Below are 25,922 nucleotides of genomic sequence, written 5' to 3'. Positions count from 1 at the left end.
AACACAGTTAACTCCATTCTCAATGCTCACTTCTCCAAACAGTGTTGCCAGTGTTCACAATCCAGCTCCATTTCTGGCAAGAACGCTGGGAAACCCAAAGGCTCCTGCTCTGCACTGGTGGCTCTCCATGGCCAGCCCTCTGCACACAGCAGCCCACTGCCCCCGTGATCTCCAGGAAAGGCTTGAATTCATGACCCCTGGGAGTCTTTAACACTCAAAACCAGAAGGCAAACAAAAAAAGAACATTTCTTTTTAAATCTCATTAAGTTGCAGAGCATGATTATGATTTCCTAATGTGTAGAGGTGATAACACTGCTTGGAGCTGTGGTTCAATTAATTATTTTATGGGAATAAACATACCAGGAGAGACTAAACGCAAACCATAAAGGTTCCTTGGTACATGTCAGGCTCACAGCTGCTCAGCCTTTGATACAAGGCTACAATTCCTAATGCCACAGAAGAGCCTAATTCCCACAGTAAAAAAAATAAAAAGGTAAAGCAATCATCTTAGCACAAACCAGGATGCAGCACACCCTGGCAGATGCTGGTTCCTACACCAAAGTGTGCTAGATGGCCAAGAGCAGCAGCTGTTGCTGCTGATAATTAAATACACGTTGTGCTACCACAGAGCCACACACAAGGGGGGAGAAAAGAAAACCAGACCTGTCATGGAGCATTTACCTGAATCCCATGAGCTTAGAATGGGCTGAAGTTAGGAGGTGACAACCTTGAATCTCTTAATGGTGTTTTTATCTAACAAGGACTCAGGATCACATATGTAGTGTTTTCCAGGTGAGAATTATAATTTAGTCTCTTTTTAATGGCAAATTTTGTGGGTTTCACCCCAGTAAGTTACAGGTGAACAAGCCACAGAGAACCCTAAAAACTTCCATGGGGATGGGACTTAGCCCTGCTCTGCTGAATGCCACAGACACAGCTCTATCTCACGCTCCTCTATTCCAGTGAAACCTCAGCATGTCTCAGGATATCTTCCAGCAGGCTGTACTTGATCCCAGACTCCTGCCCCTTCCCCCAAAACCTCCATCCCAAATTGCTATTACCAAGATGACATAACCCTATGAACAGGAAAACAAAACAGCCTCTCCCAGCCTGAAGAAAAACCCCAAACTGTTTGGGAAAACCAAGGCTGGTATTTCCTCCTGTGTGTAACACACCATGTGCACAGTGCCTGCAAAGACAGCACCTTGAGGTGGGCATCAGGAGTCACAAGAAGGAGAAAATAGTAAAGTCAGGGCTAAAAACATCTGAAGAAACCTTACTACTCTTACACAGAACAACCTCTGTTCTCTGGGTAAGGAACACCCAGCCCCACCATGACCCCAAACACTTGGATGGAAGATGAGGGATAACAACTACAAAACCCTGCTGAAACTTTAAAATGGCATCACACTACACACACTCTTCCAACTTAAACCCTTAATTAAACAGACTATTCTTTACGGTGCTGGAGCCACTCCAACTCCCATTGTTAAATTTAAAATAAAACCCCACAACCCCACAGCATCTGCAAGACATTAGAATATTCAATACCAACATCTTTATTCAGCTTTAAGACATTATTTAATAGTTTTTCCCCTCAAACCCCAAATCTAAGGATTGAAAGGAAATAACCACCAGCACTTCTTACAGAATATAAGTTCAGTTGTTTTTTTTTTAAATGAACCTTCTGCAATAATATCCTTGACCTTTAACAATTCCAGACTAAGTGTGTGCTCAATCATGGACAGCCTCTGGACAGACTGCACGGCCAGGGCGTGTTCAGTGCTGGGTGTTCAGGATGAAGCAGACTCTGCAGCTTGGAAGCCAGCTCCAAATACAATCCATTCATGCACAGGGACAAAACAAGAAGGCAGATTTGACCACAGAAAATCACTGGGAGCACAAGAAAAATACATTAGAAAATCAATTTTGATCACTGCTAATAAAGCTGGAAACACAAGCCAGAACCTTGTTGTTGTAACCTCCATTATTCCAAGGTGGGTCTTCACTTCTCCTGCTCTCCCTGGAGAAGGAGCCACTTGCAGCCACTTACAGCTCCTGTCCCACCCCTCAGGTGGTTCCCCTGGCCTGGAAAGCACATGTTCAGCCCTGCCAAGGGATCCAGACATGATGACTTTCCTGACAGGCCTGGGAGAAGAACTTGGGCTGAATTCCAGCCTCTGCAAAGTCCTGGAGAACCTCTATCCACCCATTCACTGCAGGGAGAGCAGGATTACAAACTGAAATATCACCCATTAGCAACCTCTGCAAACATGCTGGCAGGCCATGACAAACCTCTGGGTTCCAGAAAGCTCCTGTAACCTTAACAGTGCTGATATTCCTCCTGTAACCAGTTTCACAGCCTCTGAAATAGTCTGAGGTGTCAGGTGGAACAGTAGATGACCCAGAGACTGGCAGCGTGCCCAAGGTGCACCTTGGCTCCACGAGCAGCCTGCCCAGGTAGGGGTACCAGATCAGGGACTGGTTCCCACCAGCAAACAGGAGCCTACACACCAGAGTCAAGAGCACAGGCACTTTGATCTCTGCTCAGGTGATAACATCTTACCTGGGCCACATTCTTGGGCACTCCTGCCTGCTGGCTCCCAGCAACTCTGCTGTGCCAAAAAACATGAAAAGGGCAGCGAGGTTTGCAGAAAATCCCAATAAGCTCTCCCCAGAAGTTCCCACAGTTAATTAAACTGTTCAATCATGCATGCCTTAAAGTGCATGAATTTTTTTAAAAAAAAAAAAAAAAAAGGAAAAAAAATCCCCCAAAGAAATACAAAAGCTGGACAATTGGTGGAAGCAGGTTTGTTTGATCAACTCTCCTCCTCCACCTGCCAAGCATTTTGTGGCCACAGTAAAAAATCCTTCAGGCAACTCAGTCCTGTGTGCTGATCCTACCCTGCAGCTCCAAGTCTCCTACACCCACAGCTGCATGGCCAGGGCCAAACCATCCCCCTGCTCCACAAGCCAGAGCCTCCCAAAAACACACACCCATGCCAGGGACAACTGCACACTGGGCACACCTGCCTCTACCAGAGGAGCCCGTAGCACAGAAAAAGCTTTGCAAGGGCCAAGCCACATCCTTCAGAACAGGCTCCAACGTCAGAAAAATTCTGTTAACACATGCAAAACAAAGGAAGCATGGGGCACGTACGTAGGAACCAAAGGATGTTGGATGAGGAACACAAAGAAGGGAGGAGGTGGAAAAAGACGACTCATTTGAGATCTGTGCAAAAGTTGGCATTACTAGGCAATGCCTCTCCAACTGGATCAAGAAGTCCAGTAGCAGAGTATATCCTGTAGACAGGAGAGAAACAAAAAAAAATATCCAACAAATCAGAGTAGGAAAGTAGCTCATCACATCTTTTAGCAAAACAAAGTGGAAGGGAATAAAAACCAAATCAAGACTCTGATCCCAAGCTGTGCTTTACTCCAAGAGTCTTCTCTGTTTCTGTGAGTTCTGGACCATGTCCTTGCCAAAGACACTGCCTAGGCAATCAAAAAAAAATAATAATTTAAAGGCATCAAAGACTTGACCTCTGAAAGGTGTAAGAATACAGTGTGCAGAGCCCTGAGGATCTTCCTAACACTTGGGAGAGAATTGCAGACATGTCAGAGGATGGACAAACAGATCCTGAAAGCAAAGCAAGGTGAAGATACTCAACAGCTAAGTTAGAGTAAATCCCTGAAAGACCAAAAAAACTGGCTAGCTCAGACTGGATGTGGAACCAGGAGGAAAGAGCAGCAGAAACACCAATCACTCTTGTGCAAGCCAAGAAGTCAGGCAGAAACTGGAGGATGAGTGTTCAGCCACCAACTGGCAGAAGTCAAGGGGGCTCTGAAATGTGGCTGGAACCTATGCAAAGATTGTTTTTTAACTCAGGAAAGGGTAAGTTTATAGCCATCCAATTATCACACCAGTCTTCTTCCAGAGGATTTGACATTTCCTGACTTTCAATCTGAAGCAGAAATATCCTGGCAAGGAAAAAAAAAAAGCCCAAATAAAAAAATCTAAACAAGGGGGCTGTACCCAGGCCATGCAACTCACACACCACTGTTATCTGTTTATTCTCAGCTGGAGCTTCCCTTCCACATCCACCTCCTCCCTCCTTTCACTTCCAAAGTGATATGCCATTTAAGATCTCCTATCTGCTGGCTCTGCCCACTGCATCCTCAGCATTTAAAATCAGCTGTGACAAGCACTGCGTAAAGCCAGGCACTATGAATACTGCGGGGCCGAGTGGCTGAGGGCTATTGCACACTAGTCATATGCTTCAATATTTTGTCCCCAAGAACTCGGCCAATCCATTTAGCAAAGGAGCAGGACTCTAATAATAGACACAAGGATACACAGGAGATAAATGTACACAAGACAAAAATAAATCCCAGCCTTGTTGTAATTTTAATACGGGAGCTAAACTGGGAAACGATAAATGAAGACTCTTTCCACCAATTGAGTCAAGAGGAAAAATTTAACTCCCAACAGCCCAAGAGTGAACACAGACATTCAAAACTAGATGGGAATTTTCAGGAAATTGGAAGAGCATTAATCCTAAAATAAGTTTTTCATTATCTCAAACTACACAAAAAAACCCAACACTTGAAAGAAGCAGACTTTAAATAACTGTGCATGTTCTCAGTCATCAAGTTGTGGGGCCACCATCCATCTCAAAAAGCTGCTCTCAGCTCTCTGTAAGCGGTTTAGCTCCACAGCAGCTCATTTTAATCTCAGTCAGTGATCTCAAATTGAAGTTCTAATACACTCATATACATCTATAAACTCCTACATACATTTTTCCTTTATGAGTTTTAGCCTGTCTTCACTTTACATGGTTAACCACGCTCCCCCACAGCCCTGCCTTCCCTTTAGAAAACAACCTCTGGTGTTTATGAGATTAACTATTTCCCCATGGAAATTATCTGAGGGATAACTCTTCCCTTCCCACAGGAATAACCCAGAAGAGCCTCAAAGATTTCACAACCTTAAGCCCTGTGTCATCACGAGTTATACTTCTGCATACACAAACATCTTCTGTGTGCTCAAATGAGGAGGCAGAGCAGGGGCTGTGGGCCAGTGTGAGTTCTGATCTGACCCCTGGCCAGGAGCAGCTCTCAGACACTCCTCAAGCCTCCAGAGAGGGGAAACCACCGTGTTCTTCAGCCATCTGCCCAGCATTCATCACCCTACTTGTCCATCCAGCCCCTCCTACGTGTGACCGTGGTCACAACTCTTCAGAAGGAGCTCCAGCTCCGCATGGAAGTGGCTCTGTGACTGGCCATGGTGGAGCCTCTCAAAGGGCAGCTGAAGAGGGACTCCAAACAGTCCTGGTAGTTCTCCCCTCTGATTCCCCAGGCTCTGACTCTGCAGCTCAGCATGAGCTGATCTCACAGGATCATTACCCTGGAGTGATGTGAGATGACCCAGAGCAGATCTTCAACCACGTTCAAGCCCATCCTCTGCTAAATGACAACTGCTTGGCCCTCCCCTCCTCCCTTACCAGCCGTCCTTGTCCGTGGCCTCAAAGCTCATTAAAAGGTCTATCTGAGCATCCTTCAAGTGACTCCCAGACTGCAAGGAAATCCATTCTGGTGGTGGAGCAAGATTGGGCCCAGCTAAATTTCACTGCATGTTTATCTCTGCTCAAATCATCCTACTAAAAAGGAGAAAACAGTCATGTTCCAGATGGGAGGGACTTTTTTTAGCAATCCATGGATATCTGGCACGCTTTACTGAAGGTCTTTCATCATGCACACAAGGTATAATGCTATCTAGTAATCTGAGGAAACATCCATGGGATTTTCAACCTCCTCTAGAAATTGAGATTCAACAGGAAACCACAAATACACCACGCAATTAATTTTTCTTTACCAAATGTTTCCAGTCATGTCGCAATTTTAACAGTAAGCAAACTATTTGGGTTCTTTCCAGTTCTTGTGCAACAATGTTCCTCATTTTTCATTTTATTTTTTAAAGAATCTGGCTGAGATTTCTTTTTTTTTTTTTAAGAGAAGAGTTTAAAACAAGTTAGGAAGTTGGTGTGAATAGATCATACTCTCCCCATGAAATACTTACACCACCACCCCCCCAAAAAGTTTCCGTACCACATAGCAAAGGTTTTGTACAAACAAAGTAAAGACTTTACCCAGCTAAAAATATAGCAAGCAGCCTAAGAAATAAGAGCAGAACAACATAGCTACCGACACAGGCAATGCTGAGCTATCTGAACCACATAAATAAAAGTCTCATTCAAACATTCCCCCACTCCCCTCCCAACACCATTCCAGGAGAACAAAGAAACATTAAGTCTTACTTTCCTGGTGTATATTTGATCAGACCTTCTGTTAACACAATATGACAACAGCAATGAAGGGAAGAATATCACAGCTAAACAAGCGTCTACCATTCCCCTTCCTTCTGCCGAGTCCGCGCTGACGCAAGGATGGAGCAGCTGCTGTCTGTTTTTAAACAGCTCCATATTTCATAAGAAGCTGCTGATTTCTGAAAGGACAGAAAACCCAGCCAATGACTTACAAAATAAGAACCAAATTAAAGCAATTCAGGACACACTATTTAAACATTGTGTCCGTTTGCTCAGCCTCCCTCCAGCGTACCACCGCAGCTGAAATTCCTAAGCCACGTCTGGCCTCTGTCTCAGCCTACTCTGTTATCACCACAAGCACAACTTTTAAGTATCCATCTAGCACTGAGCAGAGGACAATGGAAAATCCCTCCCACAGCTCTAGATAAAACAAATGCTTGAAATATGGGAGAAAACAAACTTGTGTCCAGCTTGATGCAATCACAGAAACTGCTTCACCAGATTAACATAACCCTCCCCTAGCTGTGTGTTCTGCTGCTGAGGGATGCTTTATCAACAATAAACAGACATTTGGGATGGAAAGACTCTCCCTGAAGGACATAGCCATGTGTCTCAAACTTTTGAAAACTTACCCAAAAATAAATACAGCTATTGATACTAATTTATATTTAATCAGGGATGTATTAGGTATCTGGGGAACCCCTCATCACCACTAAAATTCCACATTTGGGTCTTGTTAAAAATCTACATCGTAACATACAGGTCACTGTGTATTAGGACCTCAAAAGAAAGAAGCTTAAAGCTTTTCTGTTCTGACTCTGCAGCTCTCACTCTGGCTGTTAAAAGCAATGGGTTATACCAGGCAAGTCCCTCCCGAGGGGCTCCAGACGCCCGCTGTCTCTTTTCTCGTTAATAGCTGCTGTAAGAATACTGCTTTTTTGGCTGTTTGTGTCATGTTGATTAGCTTAGATAAGGGCGTGGGGAAGGAGCAGGGAGAAGAAGAGAGCATGTAGGGGGATAAGGATTTAAAGAGGAAAAAAAAAAAAGGCTTTCATCTGCTCTGATAATTAGCAGGTCATGCTGAAAATGATCAGCATCCCTTTAACGCAACTGTGCATGAAATGTGCAGAGCCCTGCTCAGGTCACTGCACCCATGCAAATCACTTCGTTATATCCGTCACTACACCCTGTGGTTTATTAAACTTCTCTGGCTTTGTAAGGACTCTAGCCAAGATCCTTCCACTTCCACACTCCCACGTGGGAGATGAGGGGGTTACAAGGGTCTCCAGTATTGCTGCTCTGTCACAGGGGAGCTGGGCATGGAGGTGCCAAGGCCAATCAAGGACTAATTAAAGGTTTGCAAAAGACCTCCCAATTCTCTGATGAAGCAGCACTTGCCATTCCTGGAGAAAAAGTGGTTGCACAATCCTCCTGTTCATCACCTGGAGGTTTTCCCAGGGAAACCATCAACAAGGAAGAATCAGACTGCCTGGAACGTGACAAAAATCTTCTGTCATTCATCACCTGTAGCTGCTGTCCCAGGAGTCTCTCTGCAGAGCATTTATTGCTTCGTGCAGAACAGTCTCCCTGCCCAAAACACACTGCCAGCCCTGAGTGCCCAGGAGCACAGCCCCTGCATCAGGCAAGCTTGGCTACCACACTGAGGACACCATCTGGGACCCAGCACATAAACCCTGGTGCTAAATGAACAGCGGGGCAGGGGGGAAATTCAAAAAGCAGCAATGGAGCTCTGGTCATTTGTGCTCTCCCTCCTCCCCACATCTATTCTCATCTTCAGAAAAGTCAGGAGTCACTGCCAGCCAGCTGCAGCAGAGGCTCTTTAATAGACATGCCCTTCTCAAAAGGAGGTGAAAAGATGATAATGACAATGACAATTCTTCCTCTGATGTACTCACATCCTTCTATTAAGGACACATTACCTCAAAGGTCAGTAATTGCCAGCCAGGGCCAGCTCTGCCTTGACAACCCATCTTCAAAATGCACCAAGTGCCTGACCGTGCCCAGGACAGGGAGAGACTGCCCTCACCATGCTGTCTGGAGAGAGGAGAATTCCCTTTGGTGGCTGGGATGGCTGCATCTTCTCAAGCATCTTTAATTTTAGCAGCTTTCCCTCACTTCTAAACTGTCCTTCTGCCTCAGCTTAATGTTCATCCACAAACTGACAAACACTTTCAAAGCTGCTGTTTGAAAGAAGCCCAGAAGGATGGAAATAAAGACATTATTTTCATATAAAGATGAGGGTTAAATCATTGCACCCAGAGTTAGCAGATGTGCCATCCTGCTTCCTGGAAACAGGAGCAACTTGCCAGCCACCACAGGGGTGGGAAGGGCAGGGAAAAGTCCCAACAAGGAGATCAGTGGGGCACAGGGACCAAGCAAACAGCACTAAGGCTGGTCTAGGAGCAAATCAGAAACCCTCTGTAGGAATGTAAAAATACATCATATAAGCAGCAGAGACTGATCACCCAAACTCCCTCCACACATCTCAGCAAAACAGAAAACAGCAACACTGCAATGGTGACAAGAGCACCAGGGAGGAGCCAAAGCAAACTGAAGTGTAAAACACATCCCTCTGTGGCACCAACACTCACCTGGCAAAGGGGAAGCTTCAGCCAAGAGGGCAGTGTGGAGTTCCTCAATGACAAACCTACAGCAATTATTAGGAAGGCATCATCCATACATAATTTTGAATTTAATTTAATTAGGCACCCTGCTAACTTCATTACTTATTTAACTGGACTGCTCATTCAATTTACATTACTACTGTTTCAGAGAACTGCTTCGGGCCCCGTGCGGTGGGAAACGCGCGAGAGGACACATTTGGGGATGCTGTAGCCCCAAGCCACAACTGGGAATGCTGTAGCCCTAAGCCCACGCTCCCCTGACACTCAGCATTTCTCCTGGGACAAAGGCATGTCTTATGTTTTATTTTTCTACCTCTGTGCAAAGTCCAGAAGAGCTCAAAGAGTTAAAAAAAAAATAGACAAAAAAAATCACAGGTAAAACCCCCAGATTTATCATTTTTAATGCTTGTGTACACCAGTCAAAGCAACAGCCTCCTACACAGTTGCCAGATTCTTCTTTTTCACCTAAGAAGTACAGAAAAATAATACTCCATGGAGCTTGGGGGAATATATATCAGAGCACTTCACTCAGCACCCAAAAGCATCTTTCTAAAACCATCGTCTCCAGAACATGACACACCAGGTCAGGCCAGGAATCAAGAAAGGTCTCACGCAAGCCTTGTGCCACACTGCTGGGCTGGGGAGGTCAGCAGCCTGGAGACAAACCTTTCACACCAAATCAAAGGCAGGAGTGGAGGATCCAGCTCCCCAAAGCCTCACTGGTCAGTGTGTGCATCCTCCTTCCCACTGCTTCTCACAGTCACATCCCTCCTCGTCTGGCAGCTCTGCCTGCCCTCGCCAGCTGCTCAGACACAGCAGAATTTTCCCAGGCAACTCCAGGAGCCTCCTCGAAGGACTGAGTCCAAAGCCTCAATTCCCTGATCAGAAGGGATGCAGCAGCATGGCTGGGAAATGGAGAAGAGGCAACAGCACCTCAAGCAGATTCCTGAAACAGCCTGAAGTACGTAGGAAGATACCTCAGCCTTCAACTGCAAGGTCTGTCTCAGAAAATTCATACACATTTATAAAGATCCCTGACTGACAGGAGTAAGAGAGTGTGACATGGTACAGACACCAGCCTCAAATTAGGCTGTTGTGCTTGGATTGCGTTATTTTTTTTTTAATTCCTTCAGCTCAACATTTCTTCTTTAAATCAAACTGCTCTGAGAATTCTGACCGGGCATTTAAAAAAAAAAAAAAGTGAATAAAAAACTGGAGAGCAGCACAAAGCCAGGAACACCCCAGGACATTCCTTGTGCAACAGCCCTGCTAGCAGGGAGGTGCTGCTCACCACAGTGCCTGCACAGCCTGGAATGACTGTCATTACCTCAGGCACTGTCCTCAAGATACTTGTGACATCCATTTTTCACTCTCCAAATCAACTCCAGACCCAAAAGTAATTTAAGAGCTCAAGGAGTTCAATGTAATTTGCTCCAATCAATGCACAAGCCCTGTATGAAGCATCAGGAGTTTTCGAAGAGTGCTGTTATGAGCAGACCAACCCTCACCTGGAACATTGCAATCTGCTACATCAATGGAAAAGATACAGACCCTGTGGTAGTGGTTGTTTTTTTTTTTTTCCTGAGGTCACCTGGTAAACAAAAGGACTAAAATCATCTCTAGAAAGATCAGCAATTCTGTCATGTCATGACATAATTACTGTCATTACAGCAGTAATACCTCAGTCACTACAAAGCCTTCAAGAAGAACCAGCATCAGAAGTGATGAGTTTTCCAGTTACCTCCCATAAAAATGAGACTGTCTAGCTAACAACCCCCCTCTGATCTTGTCTTCAAGATGTTCAGAATGAAACCTCTCACCAAGACAACCTAATATTTGGTTTCATTAGCATGCCAGTGCAGCACAGACCATTTGCCTGCTCCTTGTGAAAATAAAGTTGCAAAATTATTTGCACAGCATTAGGGGAAGTGTAAGCATGACAGTTCCCATCAGTGGGGAAGGAGACTGACAGTCCCAAAGCCATCTCTGCTGGCCTGTCCTTGTAGAGAATGGTGGCAGAGGTGAAATATTACATCAGAAGGAGCAGACTTTGCTATCTGGCCAGGGCTGAAGTGGCAATACCAGCATTATTTCAGTTTTCACAAGGGGAAGGGATCACTTGGACTCCACTGAAACAGAGGATCCTGGCAATTCTCATTTCCTACAGCAAACAGTTCTCAGGGGCCTCCTCCAACCTCCTCCAGCAGGAAGAGGAGAACTTCTAACACCTAATTGCTGACATTTAAGAATGTGAAGCTTCAGCCATCAAGTTGACACTGCAGCAGGGAATGCAGCTAACAGGTATACAGTTGCAGGCTCCCAGAGTGTGGATTTCCATTTACAGTTTTTTAAAAAAAAGGAGAAAGGAAACTAACCCACAAAAACAATCAGCTTTATCTGGGCTATTTATCCACACAAACCATGTGGCCACACCATAATGTGAACAACTGCGTGGATTATGCATTTTTCCTCCACTAGCAATGTCCCAAGACATGCTCACATCTGGAATCCTTTATGTTTTAAATGCTACTTCTGCCTTCTCCTTGGTGCCAAAATGCCTTGAGCAAGCAGCACACGCATGGGGGAGAAAGGAGCAGCAGAAGAGTCAGAAAGGTACCAAAACACTTCAGGTATCAAGGTGATGAACACAGTAGGAGGAGCAGACGTCCACCAGTGTGCCTGAAGGCAGAGATGCTGTGATTCGGAAAAATCACACTATGTGAAAGTTGCTGTTCTCCCGTGGATAACAATAAAAAGCAAAGCCACACTTCTCCTAAATAAACCCAGTGTTTGTTGTTTCTGTTCCTTTGTTTGCTATGTAGAGCTCTAAAGCCAAGCAGGAACATTTCCTGCCCAGCTAATGTCGTTCACTTCCAACTCACCAACCCAGGCTTGCACCTGGACTTTTCTCTGACACAGGAGTCACGAGTTTCACAGGTAACCCCTGAGACACACACAACTCCACAACAAAAAGACCCAAAAAGTCCCCTCCAAGGCTGCCCCAGCCTGGCTGCTGCCTTTTGAGGCCCTTTTAAAGCAAGAACTTTGTAATGCATCTCCCTCGCTGCTCTGGGAGACAGCATTAAAACACAAAGCCACACAGTGCTCATGCTAATGTCTCCATCTGCTCAGAGCCTGGGTTTTTTTAAGGACAAAATAAAACCAAGATGATCCTGTGCACAGACACTTGGGTGCCTCAATCCTTTCAGGCATCTCCAGAGATTTTCAAAGTGCCCCAAGGACACACAAATAAACATTTGAAGGGAGATGCGTGTGGAGAGGTCCAGCAGCAGGTCTGTAAGAGATGTTTGGCCTAAGAACTCAAGACAGAGGGCCATGGGAAAGCCCTCTACCTTCAACCACATGTGGGCTGACCGTCCTAACAGTCCCACTCACACAGCCTGCCCCTTGCCTTTGCTCCAGTTACCCCAGCAAAGACTGGGGTGACCCCAGCTAGCCTTTCACTCTTGGATTTCAACGTCCAGCCTTCAAAGAAACCTGACCCAAAGTCCAGCGAGGTTAATGGACAGGCACACGCTGACGTCAGTGAGGTCCCTGGATAAGGTCACTGCAGTGTTTGCCTTATCTTGAAACTGGCACTGCCTGGAAGCCAAGGAACAAAGTTAACACTGAACAGAGGTTTGCTGTCTTCGCCTTTCCGAGGCCCAGCCTCTCTTCTGCACACACCCCTGGCAGGTGTGTGTTTGATTGAAAGCTTTTTCAATCATCCCTATGGATTTCTCCACACCAAGCAACCAACGTGGGCAGACTCAGAAGTCAAAACCCAAAGGTGAGACAACAGACTATGGGGAAAACTGCGCACAAAACGTCGATGCACATTTCATCTCGTGGGCCAAAGTACCAAAATCAAGTCTCTAAAACTTTCCAGACTTGGGTTCCTCAGAGATTCAAGGGTTACTCCCAGCATTGGCTACCAGAAACAGCAGACATGACCTCGTTTGACCACAGCACATAACGCTGGGACTCACAGTCCCAAATATTTGCCTCATAAGGCCAGAGGCTGCAGTGACGTTATTTACTTTGAGAGTTTAATTCTACCCAAGGTGATTTTTGGGCTGCACTCCAAAGACATTTACCTCCTGCACCAGCCTACCCTGCTGCAGACACCAGGAACCCAGTTAGTCATCAATCCCTTAAAAAAAAAAAATCACATCATCACTAAAGTCAGCTCTTTGATAGAGACTCCCTGAAGATCCTCACATGACAAGAGCCAGGAGCTCAGAGACAAACACTCCTCTGCTCCCATGCCAGAACACCTGTTTATTTTGATGCCAAATTCCAATGGCTCAAAAAAAAAAAAATAAATAATTATAAGCCATCTTTCTCCATTGCTCCTTTTGAAGATGATGGATGGATCTGGTGGGAAGCTGAGCAGCACACAAACAGGCCTTTTTAACACCCCCACAGCCCACAAGCAAGACACGCAAAGCACTCACTAACAAAGATCAAGTCCTCGTAAGACCTGAAATATGAACAGATCATACAGAACAGCATTGCTGAGTATTTGTGTACTAAAGCTACTTTTCTACAGCAGCCAAAAAACCCAGAGAGCCTAAGGCAGTCCCAGGCAGAACGTGCAGGCTCGGAGCGAATGTTCCCACTACCAGGGAAAGAGAGTGAAGCACCCTGCTCCTCTGTAAATAAACACGTGCAGCTCAGCACGGAGCTGGAGCTAGCTCCTCAGGCCTGTGGGACCTGCCCCAGGCTGTGGGTGATGGGTGACTGGATGCCAGCACAGCCTGCACCCACATTTGCAGAGCCTGTAGGCAGCACAGCCGAGAGAATCCAGGGGCTCACATCAGGCTGTGCTCAAATCCCCAGCCTGGATAGCAGCAACAGTCAGAAGCTTCAGGCATTTCTCAGAAGGAATTGCCTTGCTAAGAGCAGCAATACTGGGTACTCCAGGAGTCTTCATCAGAGTTTTAACCAAGGTCTGTGACTGCCCTGAGACCAGGACAATGTGGCAGCAACCACAGAACACCCACAGGTCACCGTGGCACCAACAGAGACCGGAGCTGCACAGTCTCCAAGCAGCCCTCAGTCTATCTGCAACACCCCGAAAGAACTGTGTGGTCATTCTAGGACCCTACCTAAGGTCAGCAATTCCTAAAGCAGAGCCTGAGGAACAAAAGCACATTACCAAACCACAAAACTCCACTTTGCAGTGTTCACAGCATCACACCAACTGAGCACGCCTTTACCAAGAGAGGCTGCCAAGCTCTGCCCACACTGGTGCTTCACAGCAGTGGAGGCGTCCTCAGCAAAGCCCATCACAGCCAAAGCAGGAGAAGGTCACCAAGGGGAGGGCGGGAGCCCTGCAGAAAATGTACAGCATTGTTGGGAAAGCAGCAGGAATGTGGCACAAAGGTAACTGCTGCAGCCTAGGGCCGCCAGATGAAAGCTGGATCAATACTCCACTATGTTGTTTAACCCGTCTATTGGGGGGGAGGTGGAGATAAATGAGTATTTGAGTTGCCAGAGGGTACACTTTCACCCCAATCTGAGTCAGCCAGAGCCGAGTTCCTGCCCAGCAACACCACTGCAGCCAAGTGATTTCAGCCTTACAGTTCACTTAACCACAGAATACAAAGAGCCAGTAACCCAGCAGTCGATAATGGAATAAACTATAGGTCAGTGACCAGGAGAAAACACACCATTTAAAATTATTCCAATATTGACAGGCACAGGACACAGGCCTGTATATTTATTTATTTGCTTTAACCAGCCTATCTGCTCAGAGACAGTGCTGAGCCAGCTGCTAAAATTACAAGGTTAGATTCTCAAAATCTGTGGGTGAACTGCATGATGCCAGCACACTCTTCCAGCCTTCAAAGCACAGCACTGGCAGGCAGGACTGAGTGTGCATGTGATCAGCCCCAACACAGCATGCACACACTTGCTTATCAGAACATCAGCAGGCAAGGGTTAGGGGGTACCTGAGCACGAAGCACAGCTCTGCCAAGCTGCCTTTGAAAGCCTGGCCTGTAGCCAAAAGGGAGAGCACAACCTGATTCAAAACACTCAGCCAGGAGCCCAGCCAGTCTCATTTATAGCTCCATTTCCTGCTTTTCCCCTGGAAAATGCTGCAATGGCAATTTGCACCTTAGGATTAAAGATCACTAGGGCTCTCTAGCAACTGAAAGCACCCAGAAAAGCCCCTTTACCCTCCCAAGTCTAAGGAGCATTTCTTCCATGGCACGTGAGCAAAGCGAGGAGGAGGAGGTGACACCGACTGCTGCACAGGCAGCAAGCAGGGAATGTTCACATGGTACCACAAATCAACCCTATTTCCTCAAAATGGAACAAGACAATGGTGAGCTTGGCAGGGCCGCTCAGACAAGCAGTAGGCACTGCTCTTGGCCAACCTCTTGCTCCACTGAGTAAAGCAAAACCACCTGCACCATGTGCACCAAGCAGAGCATCAGGCCTGCCTCAAGACCAAAGAACCGAGCAGGATCTGAAGCTGACACCCCACCACACAAGTAAGACTGAATTACAATTACAGTTAAAATTTAACACATTCAGACACAGAGTGTCAATCCCAATTCCTCCTATTTGCAGAGCTGGCCAACCTCCCCACACTGAACATCATCCGTGCTGGCACCACCACAGCCATGGCTCCCTGTGCTAAGCAACCTGCCCAGGCTGAGGCAGGCAGTGCCAGCAGCGTGCCACCAAAGCATCATTTCTCAACTGCAGCGAAGGGAACGCAAAGCCAAGACTGATGACTTTTCCAGCAGAGTACCGAGGAAATAAATTACACTGTTTCCAAAATCCGTTTTTCCTCAAAAATACTTGCTTACCAGAGGGGAAAGTCTTCAAGGCTGAATTTAGTGCTCAGGAAAAAGACTGGATTAAGAACCCCAGAGACTGCTTGCTGTTTTTTCTCCAGCAGAAGTGAAATAGAGCTGTGAATCCTGGCCAGGCAGATCTCCTGTGCATCACAGAGGGGCAAGCGACCAACGGGATGGGCCACAATGGAGTTCAGCTTCCCATCCCAGTCTCTCCTTGGCATCTTTCTCACCACTGCTAGTAAGGCCACTGCGATTCCCAGCAGCAGGAGAAGCACCTGCCCGTTAACAACTGCACTCCTGCCACCCTGTGCCACCCTGTGCCATGAGACAGCTCTGGCTGCCCACTGCCAGCCTGCCCAGAGCTGAGCCTGGCAGATCCCATGGCTGAGCCTGGCAGATCCCATGGCTGAGCCTGGCAGATCCCATGGCTGAGCCTGGCAGATCCCATGGCTGAGCCTGGCAGATCCCAAGGCTGAGCCTGGCAGATCCCAAGGCTGAGCCTGGCAGATCCCAAGGCTGCCTGCTTCCCCCCAGAGCAGGATGAGAAAGCACAGCCTTTGTTCAATGTCTGCTCCTTCCTCTCATTTGCTTGGGAAATAACCAGCAGGTAAACAACACCCAGCATCTGTTTACCCACAACGAAAACCCTCACCTTTCAGCTTTTATTTCTTTTCTTCTTTTTTGTTGTTGTTTTAATTCCAGTAAGTAACAAAGCCTTAACCCAGCTCAATAAAGCACTGCAGAGCCTGGCTCAGCTCACTTTGGCTACAGGCAGATCAATAGCTTTCTTATATCTCTCTGCTCTGCTTGGGAGGGAAAAGGGGCCACTTCTTTCCCAGCCAAGACATCTGCACAAGGCATCTAAGTGCTGTGAGCCAGGACCCCTCACGGGGAGAGCTGAAAAGAGATGAAAGAGTGCTTTGGCACAGCAGAGCCGTCTCCTCTCACCCTCATCTCTGCTGGCACTGCCAGTGCGTTTTATGTGGGAAAGTTTTCAAGTCCAGTTTGGCCTCCCAACCACCATCAGTTCTGCACTGGTTAGTTATTCACACTGGGGTAGGAGAAAGGGGGGAAAAGTCCCTTGGAGCAGAGATTCAGGCACTGTAGGTAGGACTGCAAAGGCCTCCAGTGCTGTCCAGGCAGCTGCTGACAGAACTGGTAATTCTGAACATCCTTAAGATTAAAAAATGAGCTCCAGAGACACAGAGGGAAAAGCATAAAGGAAAGCCAGCCCTGGAGCTGGGAATGGCTCAGTGCAAATCCATCAATCCCCAAAGCATCCCTGAAGGTCATGATGGGTGGCTGCTGTTTCTTTGGAGATGAGAGTGACATCCAAAATAAAAGCACCTGTGCAAACATCCCTGGGGCTGGGGAGCTTTGACTTTTCAAAATGAAATGAGCCTGGACCAGCCTTTCACCTCCACCTATGAGCCATCCCTGGGCTGCCACCGTGTTGGTCCAGGAAAACCCAGCTCCACACAGCATTCTCAATCCTGCAGAAGAAGGGAGCTGCCTTCCCAAGATCAGTCACCAGCTACCCCAGCAGCAAATCATAAACCCCACAGCTTTAAAATAACAGTTCACATAAACCCATATTCCAAACATGAACAAAGCTCTGTCAATTGCATTAGGCTCTGCCTTATCCATCATGTTTACAAGACATGTGAATGCTTTCTAAAGAGCAGATGCTTTTCAAGTTTAATAATTCAACCGTTTAGAATTGAGCATTGAAAGACCCTGCACGCGAAGAAATAAATGCACGCACAACGGAAGCCTTTGCTGATTTTCAGCTTTTTTTCCTTTAAACAGAAACTACCAAGAATGCCAGAAATGTTTGCTTCTGAAGAAATGACTGACAAAGAGGATGTCTAATAGATGGAAAGCATTTGAAGAAGGAAAAACAAAAACAAGATGACCCTCAAACATATTCTTGCGAGACAACTTCTGAAAACCACATGAATAAGTAATACAGGCTTCCCTTGAAACAGCAACAGCACAAGCTTCAATGGACAACGTCACCAGGACTCGATCTCTGCTGCAGATCAAATGCCACACAGCAGGAAACAGCTGACACACAGCTCAGCCCAATTATATACAGTGCTCTTTGCATACAGGGCCCCCTCTTTAATGCTCTCTTTGCTGGCAACCAGCCCCTTGTGCCCCTGGAAGGAAAAAGGCAAAGCTGGCTTTGTGCACTCTGCCATGCTGGCAGTGTCTCAGGGTGTCTAACCTACGCTCTCTCTGCACGGATGTTCAGCAGCACAAGATGGAAAGCCACAAAAACACCCCACGGCTAATCTCAGCTCTGATAACATCTTCCTGGAACATGTCACTTAAGGTCTCCAAACCTCAATTTCTCTATCTGTTAAAAAATAAAAAATAAAAAAAAAAAAAACTTTGCCAGTGCAAGGGCTAAATGGAAAACACCCATAAAAAAAGATATTCCAGGTGTGCCCTGCACTCTTTGTACTCACTGTTATCAGGGCTCAGACTATGAATTGTTCAAAGCCTGAACTATTTGCATTACCTGGTGAAAACAGTGCAGTCTGTTGCTAATGCTCAATGCACGGTATTTTCTACACACCCTTCTCATCATCTCAGTCATTTACAGCGTGACTAGTTCTTTTACATGTACTCACACATAACCACCTAAGTTTGGCATTTACCGCATTATCACTACAGAGAAATGACTGCAGGGGACAAATTAATTACCTATGCAAAGCAGGCTGAGAATAGTCAGCAACATACTGTACCACTGAAATGCTAGACAAAGCCTCAAACAGAACTTCCCTCATGTGGAGGATTATAGGCTCTACCCACAAAGGACTCAAGTGTCTTGCCTTATCTTTTTTCCATTTAAAAGGAAAGAGACTTTCCTGAAAACCTGATAGAAACATGCCTTTACAGAACAAATGCAAATGGATTAACACACTTATCAGCAGCAGGCTTGAGGGGAGGCAAAGACATACTTCTCCTGCTGCCTAGATATTCTAAGATACTTTTAATTAAATTATAGAACATCATTAGCTAATTAAATATTCTGGTCCATCATTACACATCCCTACACCTCCTGCTGCCTTGCAGACCCCCACATTCTATGAATCACAGAATTGGTCAAGCTGGAAGGGACCACAGCAAATCATCTGGTCCAACCTCCCTGTTCAAGCAGGGTGATTCTGAAGACCATGGGACAGGATTGCCTCCAGACAGTTCTTGAATACCTCCAGTGAAAGAGACTCCACAACCTCTCTGGGCAACCTGTTCCAGCACGTGGTCACTCACACAGTAAAGTTCTTTCCTCACATTTAAGTGGAACTTCCTGTGCATCAGTTTCTGCCTGTTGTTCTGTTGGCTGGCACCACCAAGACAGAATCCACATGAGCATTTCAAAGACATGGGCACTATAAGGGGAGCTGTAAAAGAAAATCTCACTGCTCTTCCCTCCTCCACGGGCATCTGTGCCCACTCATACTTGGTTCTGGCACACAGAGAATCCCCCTTAGGTAGAGGAACTCAACTATGCTAGCAGCCTTATTAAATTCATCTTGTACACAACCCTGAGCAGCACAACTGCCTGAGCCCAAGGAGCTCGGCCATGCTCCTCCCCTGCTCCCAAGGTGATGTGACAACACAGGTACAGGTACAGCACAGGCAGCACCTGATCCCCGAGGGAAGCAGAGGCCCCCCAGGTCACACAGGCGGCTGCACAGGCAGAAAGTCTCGTAAACTGTTTGGCTTTAAATGCCTTGCACTGGCTGAGGGCTTTAACAAGTATATTCCAAAACATTGCCTTGTCAAGTTCTGGATCGTCAGTGTTAAATCCTTGAGCAACCAAGTGAGAAATGAACCTGCAGACAGAGAAACGTGTCTTGCTGTTCTTCCCCTGCCTCACCCTCTCCGTTAGCCAGTGCATGTTTGCTTTTGCTTCTGAACTTCACTTCTCTGTGCAAACAGTCTGCTATGAGAGGTATTTGCTCAGTCCACAAGTTTCCTGCATTTTTTGTCCAGCTCTGGGGCCTGATCATCAGGCATTTCCAGCTCGGAAACCCAGGCTATGAACGACTCCAGCCCTGCAGAAATGATGCATCAGAAGCAGAGACATTTCTGCACAAAGTTATCTGAGGACCAGAGCAGATGACAGGGATTCTGCAGAGGACCTCAGGGTGTCAGAGCCACGGGGCAGCCCAGCCCTTTCACCCAGGAACAAAGACACCCAAAGCACTCCATCTTTGAAGCCATGCTTTAAAAACATCAAGCAGCTGCAAATCCCCAGCACAGCCTCCTCTGTGCTCTCCCGTCTGCCTACCAACTCCCAAAGAGACTCTGCCCTTGGTCATGCTTTGTAGGCTGGCCACCTCTGAAACACAGCCTGCTTAAAATCAGCTTTTATACCATCGTCTCTGTTCTACATCAGAGCTTTGCAGCACAGTCATCACCAGTCCATGTACCCTGGATTCGTGAGCCCAGCTTATGGAGATGTAGTAACTTTCCCTTTTCCAAAAGCCTCTGACACCCACGTCTTCAAGTATTTGCTGCAGCTCTGCACGACACCGTTCCTTGAAGAGCCTGTAACATGTCCAGTACACTGAGCAGCTTTGACCTGGAACAGCACCAAGCACAAAGGGTCCTCAGCAGGCTCTGCATGCAACAATAACACAACAAGGAACGCTCCAGTCCAACAGAAACCCAGGGGACACAAACAGTTGAGCAGGATTTGGTGGATGGAGGTTATTAGTGCATTACAAATAGAACAGAAATTCAGGAAGCAGTTATCTCCAGAAAAGAAAGATTCATTTCCTTATGGTGCTTGCAAATCACACTGCTAACTTCAGATCGGAAGAGCTGGTGCTCAGTAGAATGAAATTAAGCATGTTGGATCACACAGGACACCCGAGTGGATAATAGCAGAAAATTAATGGAAGCATATGTGCCTCAGGCAGAGGGCTGGAAGACCAGCAAGAGAGCTGTGCTCAACTAAACTTCACCATGATAAATGAAAGCCAGAAAACATACTGCAAATGCAGAAATATGATGATTAGCTCTACACCGGAGGTTCAATGTCTTAAACATTAATTTGCTTTCTCCAAGAGCATCACTCCCAGCCAACATAAGCACATGTACAGCTCTCCTTCAGAGACAAAAGGGTGCAGGGAAAAACAATCACAAACTTTTAGAAATCACTGGCCTCACACAAGGATTTTATTCCTGGATCATCTCCAAAGAAAACCTTCCAGAACAACAAATGAAATGGGACAGCAGAGGGAAAGCAATCTGCCACTTAACTCCTGACAGTCAACGCTCTGGTCCTGGGGCACCTGGTGACCCTCTGGCACTGCACAGCTCACCTTTCTTCACCAAGTCAAAATCCTGAGATGGGTCCTCCCACCTCAGCACCATCAGAGTGGGGTTCAACAGAAAGCACTGACACAGGACACTGACTCAGGCCACCATTCCATCAGTGTTGAAGCAAGTCTGTGCCCTTGTACCACGTACCTGACAGCTCCCACCACCCCTGCCATGCCGCCTTCTCTCCTCCACCAGAGCATCAAGTACTTTGCTTGCACATTTCCAGCAATCTGTTGTTTTCACTGATGCCAATTCCCTCCTTGCAAACCTAAATCTTGGAGTCTCCCTATGACTTGCCTTCACAAGAATGCTAATTAGGTCTTTACTACCCCCAGGCTTTCTGAGAGAACACAAGCATCTGCCATGTGCACTCCCACTCCAGCTATGTTTTCCCACTCCAAATCAACAAAACAAGTGTGTTACTCGGTCAGTGACATGCAGAGGACACAGCCAGATTTGTAAGAAACCTGAGAAGGGAGCTGCATCCCCCACCATGTTTCGCTCTCAAACACCACCAGGAACATCCATTCTCCTCCAGGAGACCATGCCCCCTGTGAGAGGCTGCAGTGCCTGGCTCTCCGTGTGCTGGGCCCTTGCTCCAATGGTGCTGGGCTCCCTCAGCATTTCCCGAGGAACAGGCTGCTCCCATACCTCTGCCCACACACAGCCTTTCCAACCTACACCATTCCCTTCCCATTACACCCTGGTATTTTTAGCATGAGGTGCACAGAGGGAAAGGCAATCTGCTCCCATCAGCTGGTCACACTCATTACATCCACCCAGAACTGTCCTTCTCCAGACAGCCCACACCCAGCAATACTCAGGTTTTCCAGCCAAAGAACCTATTCAAGGACAGCTGCCAAGGTGGTACCAGCTTGTTTATCCTGTTCATGTTGGCTCTTCACTCCTTCCTAAAAAGGGGGTAATTTCCCAGGACCAGGCTGCCCCCAGCTCTCACATACAAGTGAACAGCCACAGAATAACATGGGGAGGGGACTGCTGTAAGATCTGTCTCCTGCACAGTTCCTGCGTGACAGACGTGCCCTGCAAATGCTCAGCCCTGCAGGTCTCACCTTCTGGCTCAAGCACAAGAGAATGCAGCACTCCCTGCCAGACTCAGCAAAGGTGTAATTTTGAGGAGCAAAACTCCTCACACTGAAGGGCCTGTGAGGCAGGAACAGGCACCCAAACACACTGAAACAGATAACCAGGCATGGCAATGTGAATTAGGAAGATGCCACAGGTCTCCCAATTTCCAAACAGGTAAACCATTCTGATGCTTCTTTTAGCTTCCCAATTCAGAACACGGCTCACAGGCACCACTGCCCACCTCCAGAGGGCCTGGGCATTTTCCACAGCTAATCTGTATTGTACTTGGAAAGTAGGGAGCTGAGAGATAAGGGAATATACTCAGATACAAAGAATGTGGCACAAGTGGCTTTGGGGGAAGCATTCTTTAAATGCAGCGTTTTACAAGAAGAATAAATCCTAGACCATGTGGCGACAACTGAGCTGCACGCAGCTGCTGAGCCAGCTATCTCTTTCTAGGGGCAAGACTAGCTCCCTGCATAAACGGTTCTTTAAACTTTATAATGCCAACTGCATGAATAGGACTTTTATGGATTCCTACAGTGACGCACAAAGACATCCTCAATATTTCAGAGCTGCTCAGTAAGCCCACACACTAGCTGCCTTCACCAGACTGCTCAGACCCCATCCCAAGACCAAAACTCTTCCAGGAAGCCTGTCTCACCAGGGAGATCCTGCTGTCTCCAGGAAGTCAGCCAGGATTGCTGGCAAAGCCCAACAGACTTTGGTTAAACTAACCCCTTTGGTTAAAGCCCAAACAGATCAGACTCTGCAGCTCTGGCTCCCAGAGGCCACACCAGACCCTGCTCTCCACCACCATCCTCCTCAGCCTGCTGCACAGGGTGCCTTTGTCCACGCAGTTGTGCCTTCGAAGAGAGGCACAAAAGAAACCGAGATGAGCGTGTAATCAATAGGCCTCACCCTCACAGCTCTCCTGCTGTCCCTGCCATTTCTCTAAGGGAGCTTTCCCTTCCTCCCTCCCCTTCTGCATCATCTTCCCTGGCACCCAAACCGACAGCTGTGGCCGTGCTAAGCCAGCTCTGGCAAACTGCTCAGTGGAGCTGACCCTGGCCATGCCTTGGGACAGCAGCGTGCCAGGGCTGGGACCTCTCCATGAGCCGCTTGTATGGTGTGGCCAGGGCTGCTCTGCAGCTGCCTCCAAGGCACTGTCCCAGCCCAGTGGACACGATCCAGAAGCACGGCCATGGGAGAGGCTGTGACCCCAGGCACACCACCATGTGTACTCCCTCCTGCTGAGAAGAGACACTGCTTCAAGGCATGAAGGGAAACACTCCTGCTCCTCTTACAGCAGCCAGGGCACCAAAACAGCCCTGCAACACATTTCTGCGGCTATCCAAGGAATGCCTCCCCCTCAGTTTCCAGTACAAGAGCTTTACAGCCTGCTTCTCTTAAAACTCCCTAATGCAGCCCAATCCCACAGTAGGTCAGTGAGCAGCTGGCACTCACTCTGCTGTTTCCAGCTGTGCTGCTTCTGCAGAGCAAGACAGGGAAGCCTGCGGTCTTGCCAGGACACGTGGGAGGCTCAGCACTCAAAGAGCATCAGAGACAGGCCCACTACGGGGAAGAATGGAAGAGCTGCATCTCTGTGAATGCTGAACAATCCCATCTGTCCTGCTGAAACTCCTCAAGGGATGGACACAAAGAGCACAACAACAGAGATAAAAGGTATGATCTCAAATGCGCCAGTGTGGCTGCAAGACACTGAGAACAGTCTGTGCTGTGCTTTCAGGAAATCCTCTCCCTTTTCCATATTCATATTGATCTAAAAACTCCTACATGACATCTCCTCAAGCTCAATGCAAGCTATTACAGAACTCTGGAAACACAGACAAAACCTTGAAGACACTCTCACAGTAGATTTAACGAGGCTGATGGTTTATCCACCTGACTTTAATCTCCCCCGCTTGTCTTCAGCAGCTCTCAGTAACACACAGAGACCTTCTGGGACTTTTTCCATGTGCAGAAGAAGTGCTTTTCACTGCAAGACCAGGCTCTCAGGATTGAAATTCAAGTACTGAGGCATGGAGATACATACGACAGCAAAAGCAGCAGCCAATGTCAGGCACGTCTCACCCAGTTTTGTACGAGACATCCAACTGAGCTTAACCACATTCACAAAGAAACGCCATGGCCGTGGCAAGGCAGCCCCCCACGTCACCCCACAGACACTGTGAGCTCACTCCAGTCTCGCTGGCAACCAGCACAAGTCCCAGCTGCCAGGCCACTGCACAGAAACCTGGCAGGATATGTGGGAAATGAAGAAAATCAATACCGCTTGGGTTGTTTGCAAATCTGTTTCTACCCTCACCTTCCCGGTCTCACAGAGGACAACTCATTAGGTGTCTGGAGAGCTGCCAAACCCACATGGGCCTGAGCAAGCCCTGCTGCTGCAGTCCTGCAGGACACATCCACACACCCCATAAGCACAGCCTCGCTACCCCTGGCAGCAGCCCCCTCCCCGAGCTGGCAGGTGAAAGCGGTGCAGGCAGCAGATAAAAAAGGGTAAATATAATTCAGCCCAATGTGCACCTGTCCTCCAGACAAAGCCTGCTCCCGGAAGCCAGGCTGTGCCTCTCAGTGCACAAAGACGGGTCTAAATCTGTCTGTAATAGAGCTTTTCAGGCTGACTGAACAGTAATGTTCACAAGCTGCTCCCCTCAAGGGAATACTGTATCCTCCTCACTGCATTACCCCAATCAGAAAGATCAGTGAGCAGCTCAAAGGCAAAGGTGGAAGAGGCACCGTTGATGTGATTCCATTTAGAATCTATCAGAATATTTTATTCCTCCCTTTGAAAGCGACAGATTAGGTATTTCCACTTGTCTTTGAAGTCTGGCAGAACAATTCACACCAGTGGACCAAACACCCCTCACTCCTCTCAGTGTGCCAGGTACTGCAGATGGGAGAAAAGCCTCTTTGAAAGCCCCCCAGAGTCACCCGAGGCAAAGCTACCTCTGCAATCAAAGGCCAAACTCCCAGCCAACAGGGTAGCGATTTCTCTTCATCACAGCAAGCTTTATTTCCATTCCAGCTTCTTTATTTTCAGAAAGTCTCCTGGAAAATTAAGTGTGGTACACCTCTATTCCAAAAATCTTTCCTTGGCAAGTGCTGGCTTCCCACTTTCTGGCAGACACTGAAATTAAATGCAGCCTCCCTGTTTATTTCCTTCTTGCTGTGGATATGCACATCCTTGCTGAGCTCTGGAAGCAATTTTTTAGTTGGGGAAAAAAAATAAAGGAAGAATCCAAGCTCTTACATAAACAATGGCTGGTGACGAGAGGAAAGACAAGGGTTGGAAAATTTCTCACATTTTATTAAAGCATCTCTCAGTGCAGCAGATCAGACAAAAAGAACAAACCCAAACAAACAGATTGAAACAGCTGAATATTAAAATGGTACTGGAGGGATCAGCTGCAGCCTCTTTCCATGGCCAGGACCAGAGCTTCTACCAGAAAATGTTATTGACACACAAACAGGGATGGACTTTGCTGTTCCATGGATCAGAAAGAAGCCTCCTAGACAGAAGGCGCTCCAGCACAAACCCATGATGGAAAAGCAGAGCCTAAGGCTGTTGTACTTGTCAAACACACCTCTGCTTGTCTCAAGTCTCAGTGCTAGAAGGGAAAAAAAAAAAGCAAAAAGAAAACAAACTTCCTGCACAAAAAGGGAAAATAAGCAAC

The 25,922-nt window shown here is 47.2% G+C and overlaps 1 protein-coding gene across 18 annotated transcripts in view; it reads right to left on the bottom strand.

Annotated features, from left to right (window-relative positions):
* Positions 1-25,922, bottom strand: part of NCOR2 (nuclear receptor corepressor 2) — a 225,541-nt gene that overhangs the window by 176,526 nt on the left and 23,093 nt on the right. Inside the window, exons 1-2 of one of the 18 annotated variants that reach the window (XM_086855210.1) lie at positions 6,318-6,505; positions 5,505-5,660 (exon numbers count right to left, since the gene is read on the bottom strand). The exons of the other annotated variants lie outside the window; for them this stretch is intronic. The gene's annotated coding sequence lies outside the window, so the exon portion shown is untranslated. Of the gene's footprint in view, positions 1-5,504; positions 5,661-6,317; positions 6,506-25,922 lie in introns of those variants that run through there. 18 annotated transcript variants of the gene reach the window in all.

Source organism: Cyanistes caeruleus, chromosome 18 (genome assembly GCF_971803275.1).
Source record: "Cyanistes caeruleus chromosome 18, bCyaCae1.hap1.1, whole genome shotgun sequence".
Taxonomy (NCBI): domain Eukaryota; kingdom Metazoa; phylum Chordata; class Aves; order Passeriformes; family Paridae; genus Cyanistes; species Cyanistes caeruleus.
Note: the sequence above shows the minus strand (reverse complement) of the source record. Positions and strands in the feature narration are given on the sequence as shown.